The following is a 27,895-nucleotide window of genomic DNA, read 5'->3' as shown; positions in this document are numbered from 1 at the left end:
CCTAATGTCACACAATCCTTTGATTCATGTCCAAAGTTCATAATCTTTTGATGACATGATGCTGCTTCACTTTGACTCCTTTCTGGTATTCTTCCCTTTCTCAGTATTTCTCAATTAATGATGATTTCTTTAGCTACTTAATGATAGTTTCAGTATTCCAGCAGGTGCATTGTAGGCTGGTGAGGAAGGATGAGATGGAAAAGTAACTTAGCTATAAACTTTTGGACTGTTAAAGGACTCTCAAAGGTCTTACCTTTGAATACAAGAAAAGGAGGATAAGTACTTGCTATTTTTAGGCCTTCCTGCCATGATTGGTGATTGTAGAATAGGGAGTAAATTAGTAGAATGGTTGAGTAAAGCTGTGACAGTGAATGAAGGTATTTTTCCTGTGGGATACCCAGATCAGTTTCTATATTATCTCCAAAAAGCCCACTAACTTTGCATTCTTTTTTATAGTCTAAATTTATGGCATACACTGTGCAAGAAACTCTAGCATAAATAAAGTAGTTAAAGATCAGTAGGCCTTAGGGAAATGAAGCAAATCAACATAATAATCCATTGGTTTGGGGGCAAAGGCTCCTTAATTTTTTTTTTTTTTTCTCTACTCATGCAGTTTATTTATTTTTATTTTATTTTATTTTATTTTATTTTATTTTTTAATATATGAAATTTACTGTCAAATTGGTTTCCATACAACACCCAGTGCTCATCCCAAAAGGTGCCCTCCTCAATACCCATCACCCACCCTGCCCTCCCTCCCACCCCCCATCAACCCTCAGTTTGTTCTCAGTTTTTAACAGTCTCTAATGCTTTGGCTCTCTCCCACTCTAACCTCTTTTTTTTTTTTTTTCCTTCCCCTCCCCCATGGGTTTCTGTTATGTTTCTCAGGATCCACATAAGAGTGAAACCATATGGTATCTGTCTTTCTCTGTATGGCTTATTTCACTTAGCATCACACTCTCCAGTTCCATCCATGTTGCTACAAAAGGCCATATTTCATTTTTTCTCATTGCCACGTAGTATTCCATTGTGTATATAAACCACAATTTCTTTATCCATTCATCAGTTGATGGACATTTAGGCTCTTTCCATAATTTGGCTATTGTTGAGAGTGCCGCTATAAACATTGGGGTACAGGTGCCCCTATGCATCAGTACTCCTGTATCCCTTGGATAAATTCCTAGCAGTGCTATTGCTGGGTCATAGGGTAGGTCTATTTTTAATTTTCTGAGGAACCTCCACACTGCTTTCTCCTTAATTTTTTTTCATGTAACTTAGGTTAATTAGAATTAAGCCCATAAGGCTAAATGCATTGGCCACTGTACAAATTTAATTTAATTCTACTTTAATTATAATTACAATTATAAATACTTATAAAATCATAAATAATTTTAAAGCTTCTTTTTGTTTTGTTTTGTTTTGTTTTGTTTGAGAGAGAGAGAGGAAGAGAGAGAGAGAGAGAGGAGTGACAGCAGGGGAGAGGGGCAGAGGGAGAGAAATAGAATCCCAAGCAGGCTCCACACTCAGCACAGAGCCTGATGTGGGGCTTGATCCCACGACCCTGGGATCATGACCTGAGCCAAAATCAAGAGTTGGATAATCAACCTACTGAGCCACCCAGGCACCCCTAAATAATTTTAAAATTATAAATAAAATTATAAATAATAAAATTATAAAATTATAAATAAATCTTCATTTTATCTTTTAGTTTTATTAATCTTATATATTGAACATATTTCCAGTGTTCAAATAAAGATTTATAATCTAAATTTTCTATTATTAAACTTAATCATAAAATTTCAGAATAAGGGACACTAGGAAATCATGTGGTCTCTAGCTTTCAAACTGATTTATTGCCTTAAAAAGATATTCAGCTCTGATATGCTATGAGTCTAGGGATCTAAAATTATGAAAATGAACAAAATTTAATGAAATTTAATTTTGAAAATTATGAAAAAACCCAAAATTTAAAAAGTAAATGTATCTTTGAGTATTGGGTTGGTTGATATAAAAACTAAGTAAACCAACTTGATCTAAATATTATTAACGGAATACTTTAAACAATGGCAGAGCAGATCATATGCTGAACTATAAGACACTTCTCAACTGCTTTTAAAGGATTAAAATTATGCAATTTGTTCTATGATGACAATTGAATTAAGTATTAATAACAAAAAACTCTTAAGGATCCTAAAATATTTGGAAATTAAATCACATACTCTAAAAATCACATGGGTCCAAGAAGAAAAAGCAAGGGGAACTAGAAAATAGAACTGAAATGTTAATGAAAATATAATATATCAAAATTTGTGAAATGCAGCTAAAGCAGGGATTAGAGATACATTTATATCTTTAAATGCGTATATTTAAGGAGGTTTAAATTCAGTGATCTCTCTTTCCACTATTAGAAGCAGAAAAAGAACAACCAAAAGTTAGTTGAAGGAAGAAAATAACAAAGAGAAGAAATTAATAAAATAAAAATCAAACAAACATTAGATAAAATCAATAAAACCAAAGTCTCGTTTTTTGAAAAGACCAATACAATCGATAAACCTCTGACCAGACTAATCATAAAAAAGTGAGATACACAGTTTGTGTGTTTGAACCCCATGTTGGGTTCTGTGCTGACGGCTCAGAGCCTGGAACTTTGGATTCTGTGTCTCCCTCTCTCTGCCCCTCCCCTGCTCACACTCTGTCTCTGTGTCAAGAATAAACATTAAAAAGATGTTCAAAAATAAATGAATAAGTGAGATAAATCACCAATATCAAGACTGAAAGGGGGGATATTACTACAGATCCTATAGACTTTCAAAATATAATAGAGGATGTTTATGAGCAATTTTATGCCAATAGATGTGACAACTTAGATTAAATGGACGAATCGTTGAAAGACACCAATTACTAAAATGAACTAAAAAAGAAATAGAAAATCAGGATAGATCTATATCTAAATCTATCAAAGAACTTGAATTCATAAATAGAAACCTTGCTTCAAAAAACCCCCCAAAAACTCTGGACCCAGGTAAAATATATGAAGGAAAATTTCCAAATCTTACAGAAACTCTTTCAGAAAACAGAAGAGGAGGCTAAACTCCTTTTATGAGGCCAACATTACTCTGATATCAAAACCAGGCAACATTACAAGAAAAGCAAACCACTAATCAATATCCTTTCATGAGCACAGATGCAAAAATCCTTTACAAAATACTAGTAAATATGTAATATGCTAGAATCACTCAGGGGGATTTATAACTGGAAATGCTAATCCAATTTACACCCAACCTGGCTAAATGAGACATTTAAGTTTGTACAAAACTGAAAATAAAAAAATCAACTTTGCTAGGGGCGCCTGGGTGGCTCAGTTAAGTGTCCAACTCTTGATTTCAGCTCAGTCGTGATCTTACCTTTTGGGAGTCTGAGCCCCATGTTGGGCTGTGTGCTGACAGTGTGGAGCCTGCATGGGATTATCTCTCTCCCTCTCTCTATCCCTGCCCCTCCTCACTTGCTTGTGCTCTCCCTTTCCAAATAAACATTACATAAAATTTAAAAACCCTGCTAAATGAGAGTTTGTTAAATGTAAATATATCTATAGGTGTACCATACTTATAAAATATTGTAACATAATTCTTGTTTAGTTACTCCTAAATATTTACAATATATTTCTTGTCCCTTGTTTTCCTGGAACCTTTCCATTAGCATTGGTGTTGTGCCAACTGAGGAGAAGTGAAGGAAAGAAAAAGAGTAAAAGAAAAATTTTTAGTTGTCACCTCTTTCATGGTCTAAAATAATTCTTCTATTTAAGGCCAGACACTGAAAAAACACAAATCTTTTAAAATTGAAAGTATAATGTTTGGTCATGGGAAAAAATTTATGTAATATAAATAAGCAAATCCCGTGCTTGGAGAAAAGTGTTATTAAGGTCTTGATAAAACATCCCCACTCTAATTTAATTGTAGATATGTCCACGTGAAAAGAACCAGAGAAAATCAATAATTTATGAGTTCTAATTTGGGCAAAATGGCTATAAGACTTGCTACTTTTGGGTCTCGGTTTCCTCATGTATAGAATGTGAGAGCTCAATTAGATTTTTTTTTATGGTGTCTTTATGGTTAAGTATATACAAATCCAAAGTTAATTTCATGACTCTAAGGCATAGAAATAAAAATAAAGTCCACACAAAACAGAAGGTGGCAGTGTTGTTGAAGAAAAGGGTTAGATTTTAATCCTAGTAAATGCAGGTGGATTGCTATAAAGGTGTTTGTACTTTGATAAAATTAGTGCTGTAGCAAATTAGTGACAAACCACTAATTTAGCAGGATTAAGATATCCTGTTACAATAGTTATGTTTTTCTGAGGTTGATAACATCATTATACATGACATTGCTTTACTGTGAAATGCGACAGAATCAAATGTGATCACCTAACGCTGACACAAATATAGAAGTCATGCTAAGCACAGAGCTTTCAAGCACAGAGCACAGAGCTTTCAAGTGAATAATAATTATTGTTATATTGGTTTCTGGTATTTTGAAAGTGTTTGTCTGGCTATTATTAAGTGATGACTTTCCCATATATATTTGCAATTTGGCATGGATATTTTTAGTGAAGTGAAGAGTTTCATTATTTTTTTTTGTTTTGTTTTCCAACTTTTTGAAATGAAGGAGCATTCAAGCATATATATTTTAATGGACTTTAGACAGCTTATCTTTAACACTTGGTAATGGAATTTAATAATTCGGTCTTTGTTCTATCTGAAACTATTTAATAAGAGTTAAATGTTGATACTGGGCTTAATATATGAAGTTAAATGTGATCTTTTGTTTATTTATCAGAACATACTAGAAGAATATTGTTCAAGAAAGCAACAGATTGTTTTTTTATTTAAAAAATTTATTTTAATGTTTATTTTTGAGAGACAGAGCATGAGTGGGGGAGGACCAGAGAGAGAAAGGAACACAAAATCCAAAGCAGGCTCCAGGCTCTGAGCTGTCAGCACAGAGCCTGATGAGGGGCTCAAACTCATACACCATGAGATCATGGCCTGAGCCAAAGTCAGAAACTTAACTGACTAAGCCACCCAGGTGATCAAGAAGGCAACAGATTGTCAGGGCATTTGTTGGAAGTCAATATTTTGTTTACAATGTTTTAATATATTTTACTTGGGTCAGGTATAGTTTTCCCCCAGGGTCCTTCAGATTCCTACATTAAGCATACTGCTTTTTATTAGGATACCCTCTCCTCTCAGCATTTCTTGGAATATAATCTATATAGAACAATCTTCCAACCTAAATTGTCTTTCTGTCCCCCTGCAAAGTTTTTGAGAAAGGTTAAACTATCAGAGAAAACAGAATCAGCCATGTCAAAGATGAAGCATGAAAGACTAAATGTTAATGCTAACACTCCTATAAAACCCCTTTCTCAGCGTGTGTGTGTGTGTGTGTGTGTGTGTGTGTGTGTGTGTGTGGTTTCCACGAAACTCACAGGTAGTAGGGAGAAGCCAGTATGGGAGAGCGGGGCCTCTCCAGTGGCAGAAGTCAAAGCCTCCAGCCCTTGTACTGCTGGGTTGCCACCTTTTATGCTTGTCAACCTGCTCCCCGATTACTGTGGGCTCTTGTAGCAGGAGGACTATAATTTCATTTTAGGTAACATTCTCTTCCTCCATGAGGCCAACTCCTCTCTCTGGTTATTATTTTATAGGAAGAGTCACTCCATATCATATATGACCTTGGTTTCTCCACCTCCCAATACCATCAGTCTAAACTACACATTCCTATATCTGTGGTAACTTCCTATTTTGTACCAGGAGCCTCTGTTACTGCCTCAAATCCCCAGTGGCAGCAATAGTTATGGTGACCTCCTTGTCTTTCCTCCATTATATGCTCCCATCTCAAGAATTTTTTTTTTATATTGGGGTATGGTTGAGATAACATTATATTAGTTTCATATGTACAATGTAGTGATGTGGTATTTGTATATATTGCAAATGATCACCATAATAATTCCAGTAACATCCATCCCTATACATAGTTATAATTTTTTTCGTGTGATGAGAAAGATCACAAGATCCACTCTCTTAGCTACTTTCAAAACTACAATAAATATGGTATTACTAACCAGAGTTACCATGCTGCATACTACATCCTTATGATCTATTCATTTCATAACTGGACACCTCAAGATTTCTGTAATTGTTGCTTTCTCTGTCTGGAATGTTTGCCCTCTGATAATCACATGCCTAATTTGCTTGGCCCTCTCAAATCTTTTTTGTTCTAATGTCATTTTCTCTGTGAGGACTTCCCTAATTACCTGGAAATGCTATTCCCTCCCCCTTTCCCATTTGATTCTTCTCCATAGCACTAACCACCTTCTAATAACTACGTAACTTATTTACTGATTTTGGTTACTGTTAGTCTTTCTACACTAGAATGTAAACTCTATCAGGGCAGGAATTTTGGTCTGTTATATTAATTGCTGCATTTTCAGTGCCTAGAAAAAAAAGTGCTTGACACAAAGAAAGTATGTAAAAAATCTTTGTTGAATGAAGGTATGATTCAGTTTCCTCAATGGATATTTAAAAACATTTTTTAAGGCTTATTTATTTTTGAAAGACAGAGTCAGAGCACGAGTGGGGGAGGAGGAGAGAGAGAGAGGGAGACACAGAATCTGAAGCAGGCTCCAGGCTCTGGACTGTCAGCACAGAGCACAACGTGGGGCTCGAACTCACAGACTGGGAGATCATGACCTAAGCTGAAGTCAGCTGCTTAACCAAATGAGCCACCCAGGTGCCCCAAAATGTTTGTTTGTTTATTTATTTATTTATTTATTTATTTATTTATTTAATTAAAATTTTTAAAAAAATGTTTATTTATTTTTGAGACAGAGAGAGACAGAGCATGACTGGGGGAGGGTCAGAGAGAGGGAGACACAGAATCAGAAGCAGGCGGGACCGTGAGATCTCATGGACCATGAGATCATGACCTGGGCTGAAGTCAGATGCTTAACCAACTGAGCCACCCAGGCGCCCCTGCTTATTTATTTTTGAGAGAGAGATAGAGACAGAGTGTGAGCAGGGGAGGAGCAGAGAGAGAGGGAGACACAGAATCTGAAGCAGGCTCCAGGCTCTGAGCTGTCAGCATAGAGCCCGGGGCGAGGCTCAATTCATACACTGTAAGATCATGACCTGAGCCAAAGTTGGATGCTCAACCGACTGAGTCACCCAAGTGCCCCTCCGCAATGGATGTTTTAAAAACATTTCATGAAGATTCTTTGTTTTATAATTCAACCAGACAATTTACAGAAAAATACGTGGCAACATAAGACATGAATTAATATCCTGCTGTACAGGCTTAATAATCGAATCATTTTCAGATATAGATTAAGGCCAGCTGAGATCTTTTTGCATCTTCACATTGATGAGTTTATTATTCTTTGCTCACTGTTTCTTCTAGTAGCCTTCAATGATTGTTTGGCTGGCAAGTCACTAGACAATGTTGCCAGAAGGTGCTGGCTATTCCCCCTCCCTTCCTTTCCTTTTCCAGGCCAATACTGAAAAATGCAAGAGGCAAAACATATTCTACAGATCACTAGTCACACTGCTTCCTCTAAGGTATTTGTCCAGGTTATGCATTTAAACTAGCAATGCAGGTTAAAATTTTATACTTAAAGAAAAGTATTTTGATAGCACTGTATCTGGTGAATAAGACATACTCTGAACTTTACCCAGACTGGACAAACTTCTTTTCTTTATAAAGTTAGCCTTATTTCAAAATTCCTCCCCACCCCACTGCCCCTTCTCATGAAAAGACCTTTTCAGTCTTCATACATTCAAGTTTTCCTCATTCTTTAAGGCTCAATTCAAAGGCTTCTTTATTTTTGTCCCTGACTTCTCTAGATGGAAATAGTATCTACCTTCTCTCCACCACCAAAGCATTTTGATTCTATCTGCATTAAATGTTAGTCTTGCATTTCAAGGAGTTTACAGGTCAGCAAAAAGATGAGATGTATATGTTAATAACTGTGACACAAAGTAGTGGTTATTTGGTATCCTTTTAGATAATCAGATAAAATGCTGTGAGCATTTGGAGGACAGTGCAGTGGCTTCTGACTGTTTCTCAGTGGAAATGGCAGTGGGCCCTTGAGGAAAGGATACAATTTAGGGGGCAGAGAGAAAGAGGAAAGAAGGGCTTGCTAGGATAAGGTATAAACTGAGGAATGTGAGCAGGAATTCTTATGAAAAACAGAAATTGGCTCAATGAATAGAGCATAACGAAGTTTATCAAAGGAAAGTGAAAATGGGTGCTAGGACTGGAAAGATAGCTTGGGCCAAATCATGAAAGGCTCTGAGTGCCGGGCCATGGAATACAGTCTGCTATTATAGACAGAGAACCACTGATATTTCATCAGAGGAATGATGTGGACAGAGATGTACTTAAGGAAGATTAAACTAAACCAACGTATACATATAGTGGTTAAGAGGAGAAGAGACTGTAAACAAGGAGATCAGTGCAACAGTTCAGTGAAGAGATGATCATAATAGTAGCAGGTGAGAAAAGAAAGAGTGGGATGGTTAATTGACATGGCCAAGCTATAAGTGACAGGACCAGACAACTGACTGGTTGAGAAAAGGTGTTGTGTCTAGGTTATTGGGAAGATGGTTTCATGGGCCAAATTACACATGCAGGCTTTCATTTATGCAGAAAGAGGAGTTTTTACTGGGGAAGGGAGGAAATGTTGAGTCTGAGGTGGCTTCAGGAGTTCATTGAAGAGTTGATATCTAGTAGGTTATTGGACGCCAGTTTATTTAATTCACAAATATTATTATGTGAGCAACTTAAAGTGAGGAATGGTGTCTGAAATCTTTCATTTTCACCTTTCATCTCTCCAGAGTACTAGCATAGTGCTAAGCACACTGTAGGTACTCAAGAAATGCATATTGATTGACCCATGCATTTTACTTTAGAAACCAGGTTTGGGGAAAGAAGGTACTAACCTAACTCTAAAATTTCTGATTAATGTTTGTATTTCGGCTGTGTTGGTTGTGAGTCTCCTCTTTCATTCTTGATTTTATTTATTTGGGTCCTTTCCTTTTTCTTTTTGATCAAACTGGCTAGGGGTTTATCAATTTTGTTAATTCTTTCAAAGAACCAGCTTCTGGTTTCATTGATCTGTTTTTTGTCATTTTTTTTTGTTTGTTTCAATAACATTGATTTCTGCTCTAATCTTTATTATTTTCTATCTTCTGCTAGTTTGGGGTTTTATTTGCTGTTATTTTTCCAGCTCTTTAAGGTGTAAGGTGAGGTTGTGTATCTGAGACCTTTCTTCCTTCTTTAGGAAGGCCTGGATTGCTATATACTTCCCTCTTATGACCACCTTTGCTGAGTCCCAGAGGTTTTGGGTTGTGGTGTTATCATTTTCATTGGTTTCCATGTACTTTTTAATTTCCTCTTTAACTTCTTGGTTAGCCCATTCATTCTTTAGTAGGATGTTCTTTAGTCTCCAAGTATTTGTTATCTTTCCAAATTTTTTCCTGTGGTTGATTTCGAGTTTCACAGCATTGTGGTCTGAAAATATGCACGGTATGATCTTGATCTTTTTGTACTTGTTGAGGGCTGATTTGTGTCCCTGTATGTGATCTATTCTGGAGAATATCCCATGTGCATTGGAGAAGATGTGTATTCTGCTGCTTTAGGATTAAATGTTCTGAATACATCTGTTAAGTTCATCTGGTTCAGTGTGTCACTGAAAGCCATTGTTTCCTTGTTGATTTTCTGTTTAGATAATCTGCCCCTTGTTGTAAGTGGGGTATTCAAGTCCCCTAATATTATGGTATTATTATCAATGAGTTTCTTTATGTTTGTGATTAATTGATTTATATATTTGGGTGTTTCCCATTTGGAGCATAAATGTTTACAATTGTTAGATCTTCTTGGTGGACAGACCCCTTAATTATGATAGAATGCCCATCTTCATTTCTTGTTACAGTCTTTATTTTAAAGTCTAGATTGTCTGATATAAGTATGGCTACTCTGGCTTTCTTTTGGCGACCTTCAGCATGATAGTTGGTTCTCCATCCCCTTCCTTTCAATCTGAAAGTGTCATTAGGTCTAAAATGGGTCTCTTGTAAACAGCATAAAGATGGATCTTGTTTTCTTATCCATTCTATTACCTTATGTCTTTTGATTGGAGAGTTTACTCCATTGACATTTAGAGTGAGTACTAAAAGATATGAATTTATTACCATTATGTTGCCTGTAGAGTTGGAGTTTCTGGTGGTGTTTTCTGGTCCTTTCTAATCATTGTTGCTTTTTTTCCCCATCTTTTCTCCCCTCAGAGAGTCCCCCTTAAAATTTCTTGCTGGGCTGGATTAGTGGTCACAAACTCCTTAAATTTTTATTTGTCTAGGAAACTTTTGTTTCTTCTTCTTCTTCTTCTTCTTCTTCTTCTTCTTCTTCTTCTTCTTTTCTTTTTGTACATTGAATATATCCTGCCACTTCTTTCTGGCCTGCTAAGTTTCTGTGGATAGGTCTGTTGCAAACCTGTTCTGTCTTCCCTGTAGGTTAAGGACTCTTTTTCCCTTGCTGCTTTTATGATTCTTTCCTTGCCTGAGTATTTTGTGAATTTGACTATGATATGCCTTGTTGATGGTCAGTTTTTGTTGAATCTAATGGGAGTCCTCTGTGCTTCCTGGATTTTTATGGCTGTGTCTTTCCCCAGGTTAGGAAAATTTTCTGCTATGATTTGCTCACATAAACCTTCTACCCCTTTTTCTCTCTTTTCATCTTCTGGGACCCATTCTGATAGTATTCTTTTTTAATGAGTTAACTGAGTTCTCTCATTCTTAAATCGTGCTCTTTTGCCTTAGTTTCCCTCTTTTTCTCTGCTTCATTGTCCTTTGTAAGTTTGTCCTCTATATCACTGATTTGCTGCTCTGCTTCATCCGTCCTTGCCGCTGTGGCATTCATTTGAGATTGCAGCTCAGTTATAGCATTTTTAACTTTGTCCTGACTAGATTTTACTTCTTTAATCTCCTCAGAAAGGGATCCTAATATATTTTCAACCCCAGCGAGTATTCTTATTATCGTGATTCTAAATTCTGGTTCAGACATCTTTCTTGTATCGGTGTTGATTAAGTCCCTGGCTGTCATTTCTTCCTGTTCTTTCTTTTGGCAAGGGAAACAAAAGCAAAAATGAACTTTTGGGACCTCATCAAAATAAAAAACTTCTGCACAGTGAAGGAAACAAACAGCAAAACTAAAAGGCAACCAACAGAATGGAAGAAGATACTTGCAAAAGACATATCAGATAAAGGGTTGGTATCCAAAATCTATAAAGAACTTATCAAACTCAACATCCAAAAAGCAAATAATCCAGTGATGAAATGGGCAAAAGACATAAATAGACACTTTTCCAAAGAAGACATCCAAATGGCCAACAGACAGATGAAAAAATTCTCAATGTCACTCATTATCAGGGAAATACAAATCAACACTACAATGAGATACCACCTCATACCTATCAGAATGGCTAACATTAACAACTCAGGCAACAACAGATGTTGGAGAGGATGTGGAGAAAGAGGATCTCTTTTGCACTGTTGGTGGGAATACAAACTGGGGCAGCCACTCCGGAAAACAGTATGGAGGTTCCTCAAAAAATTAAAACTAGAACTACCCTATGACCCAGCAAATGCACACTACTAGGTATTTATCCAAGGGTACAGGTGCTGTTTAGAAGGGGTAAATGAACCCCAATGTTTATAGCAGTACTATTGGCAATAGCCAAAGTATGGAAATGGTCCAAATGTCCATTGACAGATGAATGGATAAAGAAGGTGTGATATATATATATAATATATATATATATATATATATATATATATATATATATATATGATACTTGGCAATCAAAAAGAATGAAATCTTGCTATTTACAACTACATGGATGGAACTAGAGGGTATTGTGCTAAGTGAAATTAGTCAGAGAAAGACACATATCATATGACTTCATTCACATGAGGAATTTAAGGTAAAAAACAGATGAACATAAGGGGAAGGGAAGAAAAAAATAATATAAAAACAGGGAGGGAGGCAAAACATAAGAGACTCCTAAATATAAAGAACAAACAGAGGGTTGCTGGAGGGGTTGTGGGTGGGGGGATGGTCTAAATGGGTAAGGGATATTAAGGAATCTACTCCTGAAACCATTGTTGCACTATATGCTAACTAACTTGGATATAAATTTAATTAATTAATTAATTAATTAAGTTCTGATTAAAAAGCTTCAAGCCTCTAAAGTGCCCTTCATTGACTTGTAATTCCCTACACTTGAATCCCTTGAGCATTACAATGTAGCTGAATATTAACATGTAAATGGTGTCTGGGTGGTTATAATACATTAAATCATTAAGCCTTATTAGTTAACATATTCCTTAAATGAATGTTTCATTTCTTTAGAACACCTGGTCCTCAGGGAATAAGAGAAAGGACAGATACTTTGAGAGGGGAGGAAATGAGAAGGGAAAGTAAGGGTCAGTGAGCAGTCCAGTACAAGGGTGAATTTGGGGCAGGCTTGCAGCAGAGGCAGGAGGAAAAGAAAGGCAGGCAACCTGCCTGCTGGACAGGCAAAACCCAACAGAATGCTAAATGAATGGGATCATTTAATTCAGTCATTTGTCCTCACTTAAAAAACCCTGTAAATTGCAGTGTTACAGTGACTATGAGGTGGGGTCAGAAGACCTGCTCTCCCTTAACTGGTTGCATTGCTGAGACAATCTTTTAACCTTCCAGTACCTCTTTGTGGAAAGAGGTTTTGGATCTAGAAATAGAAAACTCTGAAATCTCGGCTCTTTCATTTACTAGCTTTGTGCCCATAGAAAATGTACTTAACCTTGTTGATTCTTAGTTTCCATCTTTATAAACTGGAGATGTCATTGCTTCACACTTTTTAAAGAAGAGGAATGAAATGACAAATATATAAAATAATTGGCTAACTCTAGGATTCCAGTAAATGTTATCCTCTTTCCCCTTTCCTTTTCTTCATTGTCTGAACCTATGAAATGATAGAACTGGACTATATGCACACTGTAGGTACACATTTCCCTGTTTCTTCTTTTTTGTTTTTTTAAACGATTCTATGAATTCTTGAAATCTTTCCTTCCACTTTTCTGCCAAAAGTTTCCAAGAATCATAAATTAATGCTGCCAGAAAAATGAGTCAAATAAATGACTTCCTTCTTCTCTCTCTCTCTCTCCCCCTCCCCCTCTGTTACCCTTCCTTTCCATTTTCTCTCTATCCAGAAGGCTGTGTCTTAGCCTGCTAGAGGGAGACTGCAACTGGGCCTTTCAAAATGGTACTGATGAGGTTTTGGGGTGATGGTGGGGTTCATGGGGCTTGGAGCTGATGGCCAAGAAAGAATTCTTGAAGACATCTTTGGTGCAAAGAGGTGATTTTGTTAAAGCAGGGGAAAAGGACCTGTGGGCAGGAAGAGCTACACTGAGATTGCGTAGAATGACTAGTTATATACTATGGATTTGGGAGAAGTAAAGATAGGAGGGAAGTTTCCAAAGAGACTTTCATATGCTAAACACTCACAGATTACTGGAGGCCTACCTATTGTCAAGCTAAGGTTGTTTTTCTCTCTAGCAAAGCATTAACTTTAAGACAGTAGGGAGTTCCTGGAGAAATGTTATACTCTACTCTGTATTTGCCTCAAGTATTTGTCAGTGGGCTGAAGGTTATGAGGAAATTCAATTTTACCTGCCATTTCCTTCTTGCCTTTGTTCCCCACATCATTATGGAGGGGAGGTTTTTTTGTTTGTTTGTTTGTTTTGTTTTGTTTTGTTTTGCAGTTGTAAAGGATTCGTTAAGAGAATACAGCACCAAAGAGAAGCAGGGTTAGGAAGAACATTAACTGATATTTTTAATTATTCATTACCCATGTACAGTTTATTTATTTATTTATTTATTTTTCTTAAAAGGCTTTTTTTTTAATATATGAAATTTACTGTCAAATTGGTTTCCATACAACACCCAGTGCTCATCCCAAAAGGTGCCCTCCTCAATACCCATCACCCACCCTCCCCTCCCTCCCACCCCCCATCAACCCTCAGTTTGTTCTCAGTTTTTAACAGTCTCTTATGCTTTGGCTCTCTCCCACTCTAACGTCTTTTTTTTTTTTCCCTTCCCCTCCCCCATGGGTTTCTGTTACGTTTCTCAGGATCCACATAAGAGTGAAACCATATGGTATCTGTCTTTCTCTGTATGGCTTATTTCACTTAGCATCACACTCTCCAGTTCCATCCACGTTGCTACAAAAGGCCATATTTCATTTTTTCTCATTGCCAGGTAGTATTCCATTGTGTATATAAACCACAATTTCTTTATCCATTCATCAGTTGATGGACATTTAGGCTCTTTCCATAATTTGGCTATTGTTGAGAGTGCTGCTATAAACATTGGGGTACAAGTGCCCCTATGCATCAGTACTCCTGTATCCCTTGGGTAAATTCCTAGCAGTGCTATTGCTGGGTCATAGGGTAGGTCTATTTTTAATTTTCTGAGGAACCTCCACACTGCTTTCCAGAGCGGCTGCACCAATTTGCATTCCCACCAACAGTGCAAGAGGGTTCCCATTTCTTATGGAGGGGAGGTTGATGTTGGGGCTGTAGGAAACTGAGTCTATAGGTTTCTGGAGATTAGGCTATTGATAAGATTGCCTTTTTCTTGTAAACTGGTGGAGACTCTTATCAGTTTAACCAATTGTTTTTTGTCCTTTCTGTTTTTTGGGTAGCCAGGAGTGTCCAAGGAATATCATACATATCCCACCTGGTGTGTGTGTGTGTGTGTGTGTGTGTGTGTGTGTGTGTGGTAGCTTGTACTTTGCCTTCAGCCTGCCGTATACTCCCTCATCAGTACTAAGTGATCATATGTGAAAACAAGGCTACTTTTTTTTTTTTTTTTCAACATTTTTTATTTATTTTTGGGACAGAGAGAGACAGAGCATGAACGGGGGAGGGTCAGAGAGAGAGGGAGACACAGAATCGGAAACAGGCTCCAGGCTCCGAGCCATCAGCCCAGAGCCTGACGCGGGGCTCGAACTCACGGACCGCGAGATCGTGACCTGGCTGAAGTCGGCCGCTTAACCGACTGCGCCACCCAGGCGCCCCGCTACTTTTTTTTTTTAACTGGCCAAAATGCTAGCGCAGATATTGGCAGGAGGAAACAAAACTAAGATTCCTTAGTTTTGGGGATAGTGATTCAGGATTCATGTACTATTTGCTGGGAAAAAAAAATACCCTTGACATCACCTGAGGAGGAAAGGAAATGGATCCTTTTGGTAATCCACACAAATACAGATGGCCAGGAACTGCTAAGACCACTTGTAGGAACACTGATCAAGCAGAGGTGTTCACTGATTACCTGGTACAGTGAATATGAGACAAGCTTTTCACACAGATTCCAAGGCCATTCTTGATTCTTCTAGGCCATCTATCTGAAACAGGGATGGGGTCTTCCCATTGCCTGATCCTGACTCTTGAATCCTAGCTATTGAAATTTGGACTGAAGTTCCCCAGCTGCCCCCTGACATTTTTTTTCTATTACTTACAAGAGGTTTGCTTCTGTTTTTCCCCTGGAGTGTTCGGTGTTGGGTCCCTGTTCTCTTTATTATTCCTTGTGTTTGCTCCTTAGCTTTTTCTGTTCTTACTTGACCAGAATCACAAATATACTAACAATTTTTGATTTTTGTTCACCTCAAGTAAGCCTGCAACCTGAACCCCATTTCTGAATAGAAAGAGTTCTTTTCTGTGTTTTTCTCTAAGATTTGTCCATATTTGACATTTGTCCATATTTGACAATATTCAGGATCTCCACCTGGAGCCCAGGTTTGCCTACTGTGTGCTGAGTGAAATTGGTAATGGATCTTTTTTTAAAAATTATTTTAATGTTTATTTATTTTGAAGGAGAGAGAGAGAGTGAGCATGGGAGGGGCAGAGAGAGAGGGAGACACAGAATCTGAAGCAGGCTCCAGGCTCTGAGCTGTCAGCACAGAGCCCAACGTGGGGCTCGAGCTCATGAATGGTGAGATCATGATCTGAGCTGAAGTTGGAAGCTTAACCGACTGAGCCACCCAGGCATCCTGGTAATGGATCTTAACAAGATACCACTCCACATAAAAGAAAGGGAGCCAGTCCTCTTTCTCTGTAAGTTAATTTGCTATTCAAAGAATAATGTTTTTCATGTTCAGAACCAAAAGAGGAATGTACCTTTCTGTTATTATTTAATTACTCTCAGTTTCAATTAATTAATTAGTCAAAACTCATCTGAAAAGGTTGGGAAATAGGATTTGATCTAATGAGATTTGCATGTAGGCTGGCTGGAAAGAGATCCACAGGATGAAGCTCCAGCTCACCAAAACTCCTGATTCTGGGCTCAAACTCTTCATTGACTAAGACAAAGCTTTTCCTGGCCACAGAAATCCTCTGTGCTTTTTTCCCACCAAAAAGCTCTAACTTGTGGCAGCATCAGAGAATATTCTGAGAATCATGCATTTCATCAATTTCTCATGGAGTAGAATAATACCTACTGCTATTATAAGCTATTTCCATAAAATTTAATGGACTTATTTCTGAGAACAGAACTGATAAAAGTGATTACCTCTAAGGCATAGGAACGAAGGATTCATATATTGTATTTGGATTGATCCAAAGTTGGGTTTTATACAATAAATAAAAAGACCAGGAGAGCAAGACAGATGAGGAAATATTGAGGACCTAACTAAAGGCATCTAGGAATGAGCCTTTAGCTCAAAAGGCAGCTAAAAATTGAAAATAAATGGGGAAAGGGTGTTATTGAGAGACTGTAGCTTTCAGTGATGTAAAGAATTAGATACACTGTGCTAAGGTAGTGAATAAGTTGGAGAGTTAGGAAGTATTGGTCATTCAGTTAGGAAATGTTATTTAAGATTTCAGAGGGAATAAATGTTAAGGCCTACATAGTACATGTAGACACTTTGTGAGAGGAGCTGCATCAGTTAAGACTGGAGTAGTAGGCTGGGGTCATAGTGAAGGTCTTGTATGCCTCTTTAAGGAGCATGAACCATCTGAAGGCCGCTGAGGTGTAGCAGTGGGATCTTTATACTGAGGAGTGATAGTATGAGCAGTTGCTTTTAGGATCAGGTATGTGAATGTGTGCAGAATGGGGTGACATTGCAGGCAGGAGACCAGTTAAGAGGTTATTTCATCAATCCATTTGACAGACAAGGAGTGGTTGGTCTAAGGCAGAGGCAAGTGTTACAGGAGAGATTTGATTTGTGAAGCTTTTCTGTGATAGAACTAATGAATTCTGGTGATGCATTGGGGTATCAGGGGTGAGAGAAAGGAAACACAAAATATTCCCAGGATTTTACATTTGGAGTATCACCATTAATTGAGATAAGAAAAATAGAATAGGTTTTGAAGAGAGGTGGGGTAGGATAAAACCAAAATAAGTTTCAGTCACAGTATGTGAACAGAGCCTTTGAAACATAAAGATGGACCTGTGTGTCTGGATCTTGAGAGAGACTGGGGCTGGAGATGAAGTTTTGAAACTCATGTCCTGTATAGATGGTGGCTGAGATCATAAAGGGACAGGAGGTGGTGTGAATGGAGGAGAGTACTCACTATGTAAACATGAGAACTGCTGGGAGTAGAGGTGGAAGTCAGTAGTGAAAATGATCAGAGTGGGAGGAGGAGAAGCATATGCTCTTAGGGCTCTGGAGAGCAATGGAAGAGACCATCAACGTGGGTAAATGCTGCAGAAGACCAGGAAAGACAAAGACAGAAATAGAGCTGGATTTACCAACTGGAAGGTGATTGGGTATTTTAATGAAAGCAGTTTCTGGGGGTGTGGAGGCAATGAATTGAGGAACATACTTGTACTGAGAAAAAACAGACAGTGAGGCTAGAACTTGCCTCTGAGAACTCTGGTGATAAAATATACAGCAGGGGTATCTGGGTGGCTCAGTCAATTAAGTGTGCAACTTTGGCTCAGGTCATGATCTCACAGTTTGTGAGTGCAAGCCCTACATGGGGATCTCTCCTGTCAGCACAGAGCCTGCTTCAGATCCTCTGTCCCCCTTTCTCTCTGCCCCACCTCCCCCTCTCAAAAATAAACATTTAAAAAATGTTTAAAAAAATATAGGTGTACAGGAGTAGAAAAGAAGGGTCTCTGGTGAAAGTAGTTTGGTGGACTCAAGTACTAAAGCCTTAATCTTGCAAAGGCTACAAGAGAGTTTGGAAGATGTGGTCATAGTGAAAACACTCCTTATAGCTGTGCTTTCCTGGGCTTGAACTAATGTAATGGTTATGACTTGGGGGATATGAATTTGATCTTCAGTATGTCTAGATCTATTTGCTAGCAAGCTGTATTATAAGCAACTCTGTTCGATATTATTTTAAATATCCTTCCCACCCCCACCCCCCCTTATCCAACTGCAAACATTTCTTTCTTTTTATTTTTTTTAATGTTTATTTATTTTTGAGACAGAGAGAGACAGAGCATGAACGGGGGAGGGTAAGAGAGAGGGAGACACAGAATCTGAAACAGGCTCCAGGCTCTGAGCTGTCAGCACAGAGCCCGACGCGGGGCTCGAACTCACAGACCGTGAGATCATGACCTGAGCCGAAGTCGGACGCTTAACCGACTGAGCCACCCAGGCGCCCCTAAACATTTCTTTTTTTTAAACGCAGAGCTGGTCTGTGGAGATGGTTCATGGCTGGTGGCAGGTGCAGGCTTTGAGACTTTCTCTTCCATGGACTGTTTTTCAGTCTTCCCTAGTTCTCTGAGATCCTCTGAGAGTGAGGTTCTCTGTGCATGAAGAGTCAGATATCTTTAGTTTCTTTGGTTGTTATTTCCTTGATAGCATTGATACAGATTGACCCACAACCTTCTGTGGAATTCTTGCCCCAATCTCTTCAATGAATGACATGTTAGCTATGAAGACTATTTCTAAGTTATTGTTTTAATAGACCTTTGCCATAAGGATCAAATAAACCATGACTACTTCACAGTGGTTAGAAGACAAATTTAGATTTAATGGGAGAGCGCTACTAAATCACAGTATAATACATGGAAAATTTACCTCCTTTTAATGTCATATTTCTTTCTAAATGGCTCTGATGAGTGGTTTTTTAGAAGGCTCATGAAAGTAGCAGAGTATTCGAAAAAGTTAAGACTTTATGACAGGTTTCAAAAATATCTGAAAATCAGTATATATGTTCAAGTTTAATAGTTCCATATCATAATACCCATAATAGATTTTAAAAACCTTTCTTGGCAATTAAAAAATTAACTAATGCTAAAGAGATATAAAAAAACCCCTAAAACCAAATGAAATGTGTCAAGATTATTAGGTAGAAGCTGAAAATGAGTATGTGGGTTGGAGGATAAGGGTAGACTTTTATTTAAAGCTATCTAGAATTTAGACAATGTGAAATTACTGATCACTGTAATTCTCTCCTTCAGCAACCGGGGGAAAGAATTCTCCCAGTGGTTAGGAATCTGAGTCTTTGTGTTTATGACAATGTGACCTCTAAAACCATGGTAGACAGGGGTAACACTAAATACAATTTTGGGCCAGGTAAAATTTATTTTCAGTACCTTTGGGCCTTCTTTTCTGTTCTCTCCCTCAGGGCTCTCAGATTCTTCCTGGCCCCTTGCTCTGCCCAAACCTCCTCTCAGAGAAGGGTTAGCAAAGGAAATGTTCAGCTTAAGTTGAAAATTGCCCATGTTTTACCTTTTCTAAAGGAATTTATATTATAAGCTCTTTCTGTATGAAAGGAAGGCTTGGCCTCTATCAGATTTTCAGGCATTAGTGGATGGAAAGGTCTTTACGGGGCAAACAGGGTTTCTTGGCATGTTTAATATCATACTACATTTATAGAAGCTTACCATAAACATCTACTCAAGACCAGCATGGTTTCAACAAGTGGGCTGAAAGTGTGACTATGTATTTGCCATGTTGCATAAGATAAGCTGCATGTGTTCATCTAGAAAGAGTTGGGTCTGCCTACTCTCATTTGCTCACATCTTACTTAATCCTCAGCCCACAAAACCCAGCTTCTCTCCCTCCCCACTCCTCTTAAAGTCACTAACGGCTCCTTAGTTATTCAATCCAGTAGACTTTTTTTTTTTTTCCTGCGCATTTTCATGTCCTGGCAGCAACATTTGGTACCAACAACCATTCATTCCCCCTCTCTGTGGTCTCTTTGGCTTCCAGCTTCTCCTTAGGAATTCTGCTGACTTTGCTCACCTCTCATATGACAGACTTCTTGGTCCTTTCTTTTTCATCTACCCTCTAGCTAGGTGAACTCATTCATGTGCATTGATTGAACTGCACCTTTTGTCTTCTTCATATCCAAATCTCTATCTTTAGCCCAAATCTCTCTTCTGACTTCCAGATCCAACATCTGCACCCGCAGATTACACAGACACCTCATACATCCTAAACTGAAGTCACAAACCTCTTTCTGCCCTGATCTTTCATCAGTTTTAATCAAGATAGAAACTTTGGCGTTATTCTTGTTTCTTGACTCTTTCTCATGTTTTACCAAATTCTGTTAAGTTTGTGCTCCTAAATATGTATTTGAGCATACCTGCATTTCTGTGTATTGTGACTACTGCTTTATTTTCGGCACCCACCACTTCTAGTCTGGGGTTCTTACTCTGCTTTTCCTCTGATCCACGCTTTGTTTTGGGGCTAGAGCTTTCCAAACTTGAAATTAGTTCGTTCCTTTGTCATAGTTCTTTTTGGGTCACCTGTAGAGTAAAGCCTGAATTCTGTAGCCGGGCATGACTGATCTGTTTCCTATCAACTGCTCCAGTTTTCTCTCCTAGCTCTGACTCTCCACCTAATATTTCACCCTTTGGCATTATAAATCTCTTTGAGGCATGTCAAGCAGGCACTTACATGCCTCCAGATTTGGGCAGATGGCATTCCTTTTGCCTGGAATGCCCTCTTATCCTTCCCAGGCTGAGAAAAATCTCTTTTCTATTTATTTTTTTTTCCTTTATGAATTTTTGCCTGACACCTCCAGAAAGACATTGGTCCTTTTTATGTTCCCATTGTATCTTTTGCATATTTCTAATACTTCTGTTGTCATACTGTATTGTAATCATTGGTTTAGGAGAGTGTCCTTCTACTAAACTATAAACTCCTTAAGGAAAGGGATTTACATAGGTATCTGTGGTTTCTAAAAGAGTGCATAGCATTTTCAATATTTTTTTTTAATGAATGAATGTGTGGATTAATTTCAAATGTATAAAAATGTTTCTCTCCATTTTTTTTCCCTAAAAGTGTTGGGGCCCTTAAAAGAGGCTCAGCTGCTAGGTTCTTTGCCCTAATTCCTTTATAGACATTCTTATTTCTTTAGTAATCATTTATAGGATGTTCCTGATTTATACTTTTTTGAATCACTCTAGTAGTTCCAGTTATGGAAACTCAGAAAAGAACAGAAACCACAAAAGGGTAGAGTGACAAGGAAGAAAAGTAAACCCCAAATATGGCTCTACTTTTTTTCCTAATGGAAATAGCATTTGAGTTTTTTTAAGAGTATAATTGTGATCAGAAGGTACTGATTTCAAATACCTTATAAATATTCTAATTTGTTTTTTCCAATATGTTGGCACTAAATATTTAGAAAATGATATTTCATTAGAATTATTTCCTTTTAGACCTAATATTTAATTCTTATGTAAAGCCAACACAGTACATTGGCACACTTTTCATGCAATCACAGGTCTGGCAGCTGGGTGCTGTTTTAAAGCATTCTCTTGATCATTAGAGAGAGCATTTATTGAGCAATTACTACCAGACAGGTACTGTTTTAGTTGCTTTCATGTATTAATTCATTCCATGAGGTAAGCATCGTTAATTATCCCTCATTTTACAGATGAGGAAACTGAGGCATAGAGAAGTTAAGTAATTTGTTTAAAAGTGTAGAAATTAAGAAGTAGCACCAGGATTTGAACTTATCTATCTAGGTCAGTCTGTTATGATATATGAGAAAACAAATATCCATCAAGGGTCTTAATTACCAGGGACCCAGTTCTATATTTTTGGTTTCAGGTAGTCCATCAGCACTTTTTGATTTATTCAGGGTATGTGCTTCAAATGGGTAGACCATTGGAAATAGCCCTTTTCCATAGCCAGTATTAGTCTTATTTAGTGGCTGTTCATAGCAGGAAAAATTTTCTTTTGAAAATTTTCTTTAATTCAGAATCAGAAAAAAAAAATAAAACACATATATCCCCACACAATCATATAAATCTGTGCAATGAACATTCTCAATCTAAGTGAGTCTCTTTGATTTTTGTGGGGATATAGAACAGATCAGAACATTTTGACTGCATCCATATAAACAGTATAACAAGATGCAGGGATATACATGATGATTACTTGAAATTTGCTTTTAGAACTTCTAAAATTTAACTTTGATACAAAACTATTTCATGTCCAGTTTTTCTCTAGTTCTGATGTAAGAGTTTGAATTCCCGAGTTCTTGGCCTCATTTTGGGAAGCAGTGGACCCATATGGGACTGCACATGTTAAGTTGCTATGGTTGTGATTTGCTCATGAAGAAAGCTATTTCACTGTTTTCTGTGGGATTACAAATATAATTGTCACACTGGTTTTTGTATCTTTACATTAGGAGTTCTTCGTGGTGGTGGGCAATTCTTTTAGCAGCATGTTTCTGGTTATTGAAAAGCTTTGCTGAACACAATATACCCACTTTGCTATGTAAATAAAGACATTCTTGTTGGAATAATGCAGTTCATGGGATGCCTCTTTGGGTAGGCCTATCTGTCAATCTGTGTTTAGTTGACTTTCTCAGCCCACCGATTCTAATTACTGCTTTTCAGACTCCTAGAATGGGTATCTAGGAAGGGGATTTGTTAAACTTGGGTTATTTAAATGGAATTTTCCAAATATATGATATCTCCTCCTCAGATCACAAATTCACTCCCCCACTCCTTCCTACTTGCTTTAGAAGCTCTTGGCAGGCTATTATTGAGAACTGAAGGGCAGGTTTCAAGCACCCTCTATTTATGATACAGTGAGGGCCAGTCAGTAAACTGCATGTGTTTGGGATTATTACCTTTTATTCTAATTTCATGCTGACTGCTGCTGAGTGTAAGAGTGTGAATTCTCTTATGGAGATAACTTCATGAATGCTCAATGGCAGATATGCTGTCAGTCATCTGGCCATTTTGGTGATTAAAGTTTGGATGACTTTTGACTTAATATAGGTCATATTCTAAACATTTTGTATCATCCAGTAACTTCTTATAGAATCTATTTTTTGAAAAACATGTTAAAATGTTAAACTGAAATCATGAAGGAAAATACTACTTGAAAGGTAGCAGACCTGTGACATTATTTGTGTTGTTTAGAAGGCAATAGCTATCTTTGCCATATCTCTGCCCTTGCCCTCTTAGCCAGTGACTCAGAGATAGATTTTTAAAAGCTAAGAATATGGTCTATGTCACATCAGTGCAAATTTTCTATATATCTTCTTCGATATGAAAGCCTGCTGTCTCTTATTGTGACTTATTTATAAAGGAAACACTGGAAGCAAAATTTCTTGCTTTGCAAAACGAATGGTTCTTTTCTACTCTGTCTTCTAAATGGTTGCAAACTTTACATGGCTCATAATCCCTTTAAGCAGTCATCTTATCCTAATATTTTCCTTTCCCAATCTTCCTTTCTCTGCCAGACTTCTTAAAATCTATTACTGTTGCGTTTCTCATCACTGACTCATGATGTCAGTTCCTCATAGACTGGCTTCCATTCCCACTCCCCAGTGATCCCCTGGGGGTCACTGATGGTCTCCCCATTGGCAAATCCAGTGACCATTTTTCCATATTCATGTCTTTCTTTTTGAAAATGAAAAAAAATTGTTTATTTATTTTTGAGAGAGACAAAAAGCAAGCAGGGGAGGGGCAGAGAGAGAGAGGGAGACACAGAATCTGAAGTGGGCTCCAGGCTCTGAGCTGTCAGAACAGAGCCTGATGCAGGGCTCAAACTCATGAACGGTGAGATCATGACCTGAGCTGAAGTCAGACACGTAACTGACTAAGACACCCAGGTACCCTATGTATTCATGTCTTTCTAATGTCTCCATCGTTTCATATTATCGATAATTTCCCCATGGCCCTTATATTTCTTTGTAGGAAAAAAATAATGATGAATACAATTATTAGTGATAAAATTAATTACAAATTATGTATTCTTTATAATCATATTTATTGCTATTTTAATCCTTAGTGCTGTGAAATTCTGGTTCTCCTTTCACTTTCAAGTCAACTTACTGCATCTTCTTTAATGACTCTACTTTCTTCTGCAATCTAATCTCTGTAGGCATATTCTAATTCACTTAGTCTGGAAATTTTAGAGTTACTTTGTCTCCTTGCTCTCTCTTCCCCTCATGATTAGTCAGTAAACAAATATTTTGGATCTTCCTGTGTGGTATCTTTCACACTCAGCCCTTCTTTCTTATTGCTACCTTCTGATATAAGTCTTCATCATCTCATGTACCTCCCAGTAGAGCCTACATATCACTGCTGGAATGAATTCTCTATTCCACGAATACACACAAAAATAATCTGGACCTGAACTAAAGCAGTGGTGGTAGGAATGAAGCAGAGTAAAATATATTTAGGATTCACAGGACTTTGTGGCTGATTGGGTACTGGGGATAGTGAGTTGGGATAGTGATGTGGGCATTGTTGTATAGAGGGCAGTTGAAGCTGTAGGAGGACATGGACTCACTCTGGAAAGAGAACGCTTGGGACAGAATTCTACTTCTGAAGAACAGAGATGATTTTCTTTTTCTCCTAGTAGTGCAATTAGAACTCTATTCAAACAAACTCTTAACTGGATGTCAATATCTGAAGCAGATATAAATGAAACTGCTTATGCAGAAGGCCAGCCTGGTTGACCTCCCCCTTCATCTTGCTCTGTCACTGGCTAGGGCTTCCAAAGCACCACAGGGAAACCACTACATAGCATGTGGTATGGAAGGATTAGGGGTGAGGGAAAAGGGGGGAAACATATTTACTGAGTATCTCTTCTGTCCTAGGCACTGTTGTAGGTACTTCCTGGAAGAATGACTTATGATTATGATGATCATGGGGAAGGTAGCTGGAATTAACAATTACTCTTTTCAAAGATGTTAAAATTATTGCTAGGCAAATTCTTTCAAAATCATTTAAAAATCACCCATTCCACTTGGAACTGTCCTGTGTGCTAAATCACAAACAAACAGGGATAGGTTAAACCTGTTACGTAAAATTGGTTGCTAGAAGCTGTTTGACTCCAGAAACGTACTGTATTCATGTTCGTTTTCCAGAAAATCTCTCCTAAAAATATAGGTGTTCCAGGTAACTGTTGGTGATAACCCCTATGAAGGATTATTTTACCAGATTCTTTTAGCACAACTGGCAAATTCATTCTCTTTTATTTTTAAGGGCCATAAATGACACATCACAAATGGTTCTTAGCTGTGTATTGTGTTTAATTTTAAAAGATTTTCTGTGCTTGATGCCTTTGGAGATTTTTGAAAACTAACACTGTAGAGAAATTTGTTTGGCAGCTTTCACACGTAAGCTGTTATCATCCTGGGCTATATTTAAAAAGTTTTTCTTTACTTTTGTCAGTGTATACTAGTAAAAATTTCTGTAATTTCCTTGGCTTTGCATTGCTTTACTTCATCAGAATGTAGTAGCAAAGTTTTAAAATGAAATTCCTCGAAGCGTTAGAGTTTTCTATGTGTTGTTTTATTTTTTTAAAAGATTTTAATGTTTATTTTTGAGAGAGAGAGAGAACAAGTGGGAGAGGGGAAGAGAGAGAGGGAGACACAGAATCTGAAGCAGGCTCCAGGCTCTGAGCTGTCAGCACAGGCCCGACACGGGGCTCGAACCCATGAACCATGAAATCATGACCGTGAGTTGAAGTCGGATGCTCAACCCACTGAGCCACCCAGGTGTCCCATTCTATGTGTTAAATTTTAAATAAATTATAAAGTCCTCCCTTTATTAAAAAAAAACTTTTTTAAATGTTCATTTATTTTGAGAGAGAAAGGGTGAGGGAAGGGCAGAGACAGGGAGAGAAGAGAGAATCCCAAGCAGGCTCCACACTGTCAGCACAGAGCCAGATGAGGAGCTCAAACCTAGGAGTGGTGACATCATGACCTGAGCTATAACCAAAAGTCGGATGCTTAACTGATTGAGCCATCAAGATTCTCCTAAGGTCCTCCCTTTAAATGCATTAATTCACTTTAATTTTGTCTCTCCTTTGTGAATACTTGATTAGACTTTTACAGATTTCCTTAAGAAATCTGTGTTTATAATTTTTAACAGGACAATATGTTACATCTTTTTAAGATCTTATGATGTAAGATAAGTCATGAACCTAACTCCTTTGTATATACACTTCATGCTTAGAGACTACAAACATATAAATTCATGTGCATGTAGATTCTTAAAGATTTAGGTTTTAAGTTTCTAAATTAATATTTTAAAACAGGGCTTTCAGAGTTTCCATATCTGAGGAAATGTCCCTTCTATTGTAATAGGCAACAAAACTATTTTCAAAGGAATTTTTCATATGGTAATTTAATTATTCACAGTTTGATGGGTTGTTTTGGAAATAAAATCTTTTCAATAGTAAGAAGCAAAAATTATAAGCCAAACAATCAATGTACTAAGGTCTTTAGGGCTATCTCAACAGCGCAGCCAAGGACCTAAGGGTTTTGTGTGTGTGTGTGTGTGTAAGTGTGTTTCCTGGTAAGACAATTAATGGACTGCCATTGCTCTCTTCATTGTTGGAATTACTGTGACCTGAATTAGGAAGGCTTTTGCGCTGTCACCCTTTAATTTAATTAGATAATGATTTTGTAGTCTGGAGTTCCCTGGAGATAACAAATGTATTGACACTGCAAATCAACCTCTGGATATAATTTCATGCTGTTCATGGCACTGTTGGTGGACAGAGTCCACACAGAGTACGGGAAAAATGTTAATTCTCCCAAAGATGAAGTCCTTGAAAAAAATGGTGGAGAGATTGGGATAGGAGGCTAAATGCATGAAGTCCTGCAGAGATGCCCTGCATCTCTTATAATTAAATATGTTAAGATATTGGGTAGCTGGAATATTGCAATAAAGTGAGTCAAATGAATTTTTTGTTTTCTCAGTGCATAAATAAGTTATGTTTACACTATAGAGTAGTCTACTGGGTAATAGCATTATGTTTCAGAAAAAAACAATGTGCATTTATTGCTGAAAATGCTACATCTGAGCTTTCAGTGAGTCATAATCTTTTTGTTGGTGAAGAGTCTTGCCTCAGTGTTGATGGCTGCTGACTGATCAGGCTAGTAGCTGCTGAAAGTGGAGGTGGTTATGGAAATTTCTTAAAATAAGACAATAATGGAGTTTGCCACATTGATTGACTCTTCTTTTCATGAATAATTTCTCTGGAGCATGTGATACTATTTTATAGTATGTTACCCACAGGAGAACTTCTTTCAAAATCGGAGTTGATCCTTTCAAATCCTGCAACTGCTTTATCAGCTAAATCTGCATAATATTCTAAATCCTTTGTTGTTATGTCAACAGTCTTCACAACATCCTCAGCAGAGGTAGATTCCATCTCAAGCAACGACTTTCTTTGCTCATCCATAAGAAGCAACTCCCCATCTGTTAAAGTTTTACCAAGAGATTGCAGCAATTCAGTTCCACCTTCAGGCTCTACTTCTAATTCTAGTTCTCTTGCTATTTCTAGCACATCTGCAGTTACTTCCTCCACTGAAGTCTTCAACTCCTCAAAGTCATCCATGAGGGTTTGGAATCAGCTTCTTCCAAAC

The 27,895-nt window shown here is 37.6% G+C and overlaps 1 pseudogene; it reads right to left on the bottom strand.

The window, feature by feature from the left end:
- Positions 1 to 2,404: 2,404 nt before the first annotated feature.
- LOC144616064 (KANTR integral membrane protein pseudogene) lies at positions 2,405 to 27,681 on the bottom strand (annotated as a pseudogene).
- Positions 27,682 to 27,895: the final 214 nt, after the last annotated feature.

This window comes from Panthera onca, chromosome B1 (genome assembly GCF_046562875.1).
Source record: "Panthera onca isolate mPanOnc1 chromosome B1, mPanOnc1 haplotype 2, whole genome shotgun sequence".
Taxonomy (NCBI): Eukaryota; Metazoa; Chordata; class Mammalia; order Carnivora; family Felidae; genus Panthera; species Panthera onca.
The sequence above is the reverse complement of the archived record's forward strand: the minus strand, read 5'-3'. Positions and strand labels throughout refer to the sequence as shown.